Source organism: Magnolia sinica, chromosome 7, assembly GCF_029962835.1.
Source record: "Magnolia sinica isolate HGM2019 chromosome 7, MsV1, whole genome shotgun sequence".
Lineage (NCBI taxonomy): Eukaryota > Viridiplantae > Streptophyta > Magnoliopsida > Magnoliales > Magnoliaceae > Magnolia > Magnolia sinica.
The window spans coordinates 49141930-49150036 of NC_080579.1; the positions used below are offsets into that span (position 1 = coordinate 49141930).

General features: G+C 38.1%; 1 long non-coding RNA gene across 1 annotated transcript; it reads left to right on the plus strand.

The window, feature by feature from the left end:
• The first annotated feature begins 231 nt into the window (after positions 1-231).
• On the plus strand, positions 232-763 carry LOC131252059 (uncharacterized). Its single transcript, XR_009174132.1, has 3 exons — positions 232-377; positions 507-561; positions 702-763. It is a non-coding gene; the product is annotated as an uncharacterized LOC131252059 (long non-coding RNA).
• The last annotated feature ends 7344 nt before the right edge of the window (positions 764-8107 follow it).

An 8107-nucleotide genomic window follows, 5' to 3' on the forward strand; every position in this document is an offset into this window, starting at 1 on the left:
TTTACTTTTGCCCCTTTGTTTTTCTAAAGACTAAAAACTTTGATACTGGCAGTGTGCACAAGTACCTAGATTACTTAGAAATTGTGTACGTGGCATACAGGTCATTGGTACGTGGCGTACAGGTCATTGAACTGTCCAAATTATGGCCCAGTTTAGATGTATAATGAACAGAAAAGTTATGCTCTGTATACACATCCCTTTTGTACATAGCTATTTACTGGTGAGCTTTGTATCCCTGTTAGGTCTGAAAATGAAAATATGCCATTTCCTCAAAAAATCTGACAGATTGCAGCGGGGGTGGTGGATTGGATCAGTCAAACGGAACTTGTTGCAGTAGACATAAGGTGTTTGCTTTTGCTGGCTGGACACTTAGCAAGGTGTTCTACAACAGTCAGATTCAATATTGCAGTAGACATGGTGTTTTAATTATGTGACAGACTTCAGATAATCTCCCCGGTTATTATTTGCCTTCTGCTCTGACTGAAAGTATTAGCTATATGTTGTAGGTACGATCTGCTACACTCGACACATGGCTTCCAGAATAGGTTGCGTTTATTCAAAGTAAGCATGCAGAACACTTCTCCAGCTTACATTTCTTATGAGCTTTTTAATTGCTGCAAATCTGCCTACCAATGAGGACAGCTTCTTAGCCTTCTTTATATTGATTTTAATATTGGTCTTACTCTTTTGGTTGTATGCAGCAATGGGAAATGAGAAGTCAAATAGCTACTGGGAAGCAAAACTGCCTCCAAATTACGACAGATTTTATTTTTTTTGTTTTTGCTAGTTACGCTGTTTTTCTGTTGGTGGAGGCTTTTAGCATTGAAAGTTGGGATTTTTTATTTTTATTTTTTGGTCTGAATCTTTGTTTTTAAGACCTTTTTTGTCTGAAGAGGTGTTTGGTTTCTGGGTTTTTGTTAAAAAAGGGGGACTTGAAGTTAGAGGTTTTTAGCTTAAAAGATGGGGTCTTTTGTTTGAATTTGGGGTCCCTTCGGTGTTTTTGGTTGTGGATTTGGAGAATTGAAGTTGGTTTTTTAATTGCAGGATGCTTGACTTTCACTCCGCTTGCTCCCTACTCTGCTGTCAGCACTCTTGCCCCTTTGATCATCGTGATCGGGGTCAGCATGGTGAAAGAGGCCATCGAAGATTGGAAGCGGAAAACACAGGTAATTTCCTTTTTAAATTGATATTATTAGTACTTCTTTGTATATCTGTAATATATATCTGTATGCATTGCTATTGATCATGGATAATTCAGTAGCCATTGATGCTTGCTATTAGTGATGGAGAGCTGACAACTGGATGGGTAGAACCATCTGATCACTGCAATTTTTGGCCTTTGGCCCATCCATATATGGCTCACCAAATCAATAGTCCCAATCGTAACATATGTTTTTCAGGTCCACTGTGCAGGAGCTGCATAGATCTTTAATGGCAAAAACTGGGTCCCACCACCGTATAGGTGCTGTGGCTTAAGAACATGTAATGATCCTGCTTTCGTAACAGAATTTATCAATTAAAAACAGAACAAATGGGAGAAAAATAACTGTCAAATGTTAAATATTTCAGGTGAAGTTAAGGTTAAGATATGTCATGTGTTTGAATACCTCTAAAGGTGATTGTTTACTAAGTCAATCCCAAAATCAGATTGGTTGAACAATCCTAACCTTTGATTTGTTGGAATCCAGTAGTCAGATAATCAAATAAGTGGAACCAAATAGCTCAAGGGGGATTTTAGGACTGGATACAACTATGGCGGGGCCAAACAGCTCAATGGCCTGAATTTGGGGTTAGGATTTTTCAACCAAATGATTTTGGTATTATTACATATCTATATTTGAGTCCCATAATTTGGATTATTTATGTGTTGATGTACCCATCTTAACTGAACCTGATCCAATTCAAATTATCACATGAGACCTGACATGACCCTTTAAAAAAATAAAAAAAATCAAGTCTAACATTGTGGACCTATGACTAACTTGAATTTTAAATGGGTAAAAAAAAAAGAAAAAAGAAAAAAGAACCATGATCCATTTAAAACTGGATTGGTAGTGACCCTGATCCACTTTGGACTGCTTGACTGTAAGCAAATTTTGTGACCTTATGAACAAGTTGGATGCAATTAGCCATCATAGTAGCCCTGTGAATTTTTCAAGGTGGGTGTCATTATCCCTACTACTTCCTGTGGTGTTGTCTACTTGAGCTTTGGAATTGCCTCATTTTCTATTTCATGTCTAAAATGAGCTCATAAATTAATGGACGGCTCTCCATTCTCATTTTTCTCATGCCTGCATTAAGAGTAATAATAGCACACTAAGAGAATGCCGCCTCTCCATTCTCATTTTTCTCAGCCCTACAACCCAAAAGAAATTAGCAACTGCAACTTAGCAACATATCAGTTGTTTGGATGTGCCAATCTATGAGAAAAAGAAAACACAAAAGAAGTTCTGAGTACTTCCTGATAGCTACTTCTTGAAACAGTTCACAATAGAAAGCTGAGGTGCATACAGCTGATTAGTTTAGAGGATATTCCACAGTGGGATGTGAGAGTTCTCAAAACTGCAACTAAGAGAACTGAAATTCACCATAATACATGGGCTGCAATCTGTGTTAAGCATCTCTTCATGTCTCTGATGCCCCACTGAGCTTGTACATGTTGGTGTTCATAGACAGAATAAAAGATCATAGACTTGTGAAGGAAATGTTAAGGCCCTTTTCATCAGAGGCCTGAAAATGAGTTCATCCCATTTTAGTTAACAGTAATTATGTATTACAGGTCCCGATCCGTAATACATAATCACTGTTAATAAAGAAGAAATAAACTCATTTTTAGGTGTCTACCAAATAGGGCCTACACAACAATTAACAGGAAATGTATCTGAGCTTAGAGTAGGCAATTTGCAACTATTTTTTCCAGAGAAAAAAAATAGTTACAGGGGTGGATTGGATTATGTTACAGGCAACCTGTAGCTTTGGTATTGTTCGAGAACATAGTATTAGTGTAACACATTATATGCAACTTGCGACTTTGCTTATTGCATGCCGAATTTCAATTAGGATAAGTGATGGCCATGGATCAATAATCCAGCCCATTCATCCATTACGTCCCAGTGGACAGATTGTTCCCTGAGAATCCCCTGGATTTGTTGCATCCTTTTAGCAACAAATCTAGGACTTCTCTCAATCAGAACTGACCAAATTTTATGGACAACTCCCATTGCCTTTGATATGCTAGAAGTAGCATGTGTGGATTGGCAAAAGTGCGAATGCACTTGGTGTAATTAGTAGCGGTGAGGATCTCCCACAATAACTCAAATTATTATCATAATATGTTGTGTACTCTCTTGGGGCTGTGTATTGGGGCTCAATACACAGTCATATGGTTGTGTATATAGCTGAACATGTATATACCCTTACCATTGTGTATATTCTACCATATGAGGAATTTCCTACATATATACCATCAACATGATTGTTTTATTTGTACACATAGATATACATGCTCTAGGGAGTAACATGAAGAAAATGTAGAATCAGTATATATAGGGAGTAACATGAAGAAAACGTAGAAACAGGTTCCCTAGAAATTCATATGTTGAAGGCAATGCATCAAGTGCGAGTTATTTCCTAGCGGGCGCAGCAGTCACCAGTGCCACTGTCATAGTTGAAGATTGCAGCACAAGCAGTTTACAAGTATTACAATTCTCTTCCATGTTTGCATTTGCTGCTTTTTGTTCTCATGTACATGTCATCTCACAGATCTTACAATCAAACTAATCAGTATTGGACATGACTCCATTTACATTCAGCATCAAACTGGCTGCAATTGCTTCTCGTAAGGAACACATAAATTTGGAGCAATGGTTGAACGGAATCTGAACACACAAACTTGCGACTTTGCTTATTGCATGCATGCCAAATTTCAATTAGGATAAGTGATGGCCATGGATCAGTAATCCAGACCATTCATCCATTGCATCCCAGTGGACAGATTGTGCCCTGAGAATCCCCTGGATTTGTTACATCCTTTTAGCAACAAATCTGGGACTTCTCTCAATCGGAATTGACCACTTACAGGCACCTATACTGGTATCTGCTGTTTGTCGAAGGTCTTGAAATTTGATATGGGTTAAGGAATTTGTAGCCCCAAACAAATCACTGTTTGAAAATTGAAAGCCTAGCTACCTACCGATTTGCAGCCCGAAACAAATCACTAAAGAAGAAACTGATGTATCGACTCACCAATCAAAAGTTTTCCTATGCAGGTAAGTTGTGTACACATATCCCTCTTTATATTCTCACCATTCCCTTGATTTATGCAAAACTAGGCTACCCAAAGTTTATGGACAACTCCCATTGCCTTTGATCTGCTAGAACTAGCATGTGTGGATTGGCAAAAGTACGAATGCACTTGGCATTTCAAATGCCACCCACTGTTTTGATAGAAAGATATTATGTTTTAAATAATATATTTAATTTAAGCAATTATTATGTTTGATAGTATCAATTGTTTCAAATGCCACCCACTGTTTTGATAGAAAGATATTAAGATTTTCAGACCTCACCTCTTCTCTAACCTTAGCATGCATTTTATACCAGATGTGCTAAGATCTCCAAGCCCAACTGGCTGCTGTAGAGGCAGAAAGGGCAGCAGCTGAACAGGAGAAGCGTGAAAAGGAGGAATCTGCATAGAAGGCTTTTGCTGAACAAGAACTCATCATGGAAAGGGTGGTCTAAGAGTCAAAGAAACTTCAGTAGGAGGCAGAGGAGAATGCGATGGTAATGATAAAGGTGACAGCTACGAGCAACGAAGACTAATATAATTCATAGCATTGTCTGATCGTCTTGATGCTCTGTTGCAGCTACAGGAGTTCTTAATGGACCGTGGTCATGTTGTCGATGTATTGTAGTAAGTCTCCATTCTCTCGTTTCTTGAATTATAGAGCTAGAGGTTTCAGCTACTTTTGGACTGAAATCCCCAAGAAAAAAATTCATGTGGGACGGTCCAGTCCAGTCCAATGTTGCCAATATTGTAAAGAGTGGGTGGCATTTGAAATAATAAATGCTTTTCTTATGTGGTATATCATGGGATTAGCTATCTGTTGATAGATTTTTCTTGGGTATTTTAGTCCAAATGCAGCCTAATCTAACTTTGATTTATTTGAAAACTTGGTTGGTCATTCATTCATTTCCTAACAATGGAATTTTATCATTACTGGACAAAAAGCAAGCGTCTTCTGGTTATAAATGAACTGTTATTAGCATTCCTTTCTTGTCACTGTCTTGGTCCAGACTCTTAGTTGGCCCCAGTAGTAGCAGATAAATGAATCTGACTCTGCCACATTGTGATATTGCATTGAAATCTTTCTGCTTTAGCTTATTGATCAGAAGAGAAGGATATACTGTGAAGGCTCATTGATGTTGTCATCAAAGTAGTAGCCTTGTCCCAGCCATTTAGGGTCAGCTTTCACATGGAATGCATGAATTTTGATGTTTTCCTCGTATGAGAACAGTTGAAAACAGAACTTGATTTCTCAAACCTGATGAAGTTTGAAGGATAAATCTTAACTATTTAAAAAATACATCAATTCTTTTTACTTGACCCAATTTCTGATGAATTTACAAGGATAGACTTTGAGAATTGGTGGGTCCTTAGTGAGAAACTAGAGATGATGTTTGGCCGAACAAAAAGATGTTTTTGGTTTTGCTAGCAATGGTGCTATTGGCCTCCACATTTCTGTGACCTTGACCATTCATCTGGTGGCACCATCATGAATTTGTTCCCAAAGTTCACCTCTAGAAAATCTTGCACATGCAGTTTGACTTTTCCAATTGAATGTGGACATGACATTTTAAGGAAATCGAATTGCGTACTGAGTTACTCAGTACGCTCTTATCGTACTGAGTTACTCAGAAACTTAGTTGGGCCCACCTTGAATGTATGTGGTCTATCCACTCTGTCCATCCATTTTTCCATATAATTTAAGGGGTTGAGCCCAAAATTGAAGCATATCCAAAGATCAAGTGGATCACACCATAGGAAACAGTGGAGATAATGATTTCCACCGTTGAAACCTTGCTAGCCCCACAGTGATGTTTATTTGTCATCCAACCTGTTCATAAGATCATACAGACATGGATGAATGGAAAATAAAAATATAAGCTTGATCCAAAACTTCTGTGCCCCCCAAGAAATTTTCAACCATAGTACTTCATTTTATTTGTTTCATGTGGTGTGGTCCATTTAAACAAAAATATAAGCCCAAAGGGTTTAGTTGAATAGTTGCTGTTGTATAGAACAGTTGCTATTGTAGATTTTCAGAGAGATTTGAATTTAGCTTTGTTCTTTTGCTCTTTTTTCTTGAATTTGAGGTTGGGAGTTTGGAATTTCAGGTCCTCGAGGAGAGCGATGGATTTCGATGTGATCTTTAGTCTTTCTTCATGAACTGGAAGTAGGTATTTGGAATTATAGTTTTCTTTTTTTTTCTTTTTTTCCCGACAGAGATTTGAATTTTAGATATGTTGCTCTTTCCATGTGAATCTGATTTTCTTTTAACATCTTTTTTACTGTAGATGGGGTGTTAAGAAGCCTCAAATCATGGAAAATTTTGTCACGATCTTGTCGAATGCAGGTCTTGGGATGGCCATGTTCAGTCTCGGTAAGATCATTGATATGCTATCTGGTCCTCAAGTTGCAGCAGAAGGGTTTCACACCATTCCCTAAAACCAAAGGCGTTGATACCAACGAGGCAATGGAAACAGAAGAAAATGAAGAGACACTGGAGGTGGGAAGAGTTGCAAGAGCAAGTGATTATGAGTATCTACTATTGATGCCGATTGAAACCTTGACACTAGAAAAGGTTTAAGAGCTATTGGCTGAAAAGGGAAAGTAAGAAATGGAGGTGGAGGAATTGAAGAAGGAAACTCTGAAGTCTCTGTGGATGAAAGATCTTGATGCTTTCATTACGGCACTTGATGTGCGTCTCGTCTCATCCCAATTTTGAGGACTTGACTTTCCATTTTTTTGGGGGGTCTTTCTTGTCTGATTTTCAATCGATGCAGGAGCATGAGAAGGAAGAAGCCCAGGTGGAGGAGGTGACAGGACAGATGGAGGATAGGGCAGGCAAGCCTCTCGCTAAGGCTTCTAGACAAGTTAGAAAGAACCCAAGAAAGAGCAACACCAAGAAAGCCAATGAAGCAGATACTATTGTTGAATCTGTAGCATCAGTTAGTACTACAGCTAAAACTGGTAGGCATCATTCTTTTCTGATGAATAAAAAATCATCTTTGTTAGTAAGCAAATGTTTGGACGCACACACCAATCGGCAACACAGAAATTGAAACCTGAAATGGGTGAATGCATGTTATCTTTTTCTCTCCGTAAGACATGTTTTTGAGGGGGTAAAACCCAAAGGTAGGGGAGCTCCGAAGAAGGCTCCTGCTAAAAATGTGTGCTTGCAAATCCTAAAACTTCTTATTTCCCAAGCATCTCCCTATTTTTGTGGACTTCTCATTGCCTTTTTGGTTTGGATCTTTCAGCAGAAAATGCCGACTGCCGTTGATAGTGAAAAGGAAGATGAGGTGCTCGAGCTGAAAGAACGACTAACAACGTATAACATTGATTCTCCTTCAGATCAAACAGATATATGATCATCCATGTGCAGTAAGCTTTCAGATCAAAGTGAAGCTGAGAATAGGGTGTTAGTTGATTGCAAATTGATAACCAGTAGATGCACATCCATGGAGTTTTCGCTTGCGATTGTTGATAAGCTATTTGGCTACGAGAAGGCATTGGATCTTGCTGTTAATGAGAACTTTAAATAGACATATAACTATTATGTTGGCATTGTATTTTTGTGAATGGAAATGAATTATTGTGTTTGATTGAATGAATGAATGATTGTGCTTGATTGAATGAATGAATGATTTAGCCATGAAGTATTTATCTATATTAGCTTATATGAGTTATCAGGGTGTACTACAATGGTAAGAGCTGCCATTACTAATTAAATTTTTAATTAACAATAAACATTAGCTACGGCTATTAACCGTAGCTCTTTGTTAAAAACCGTAGCTCTTGCTAAATTCAGCTTTTTGCTACGGT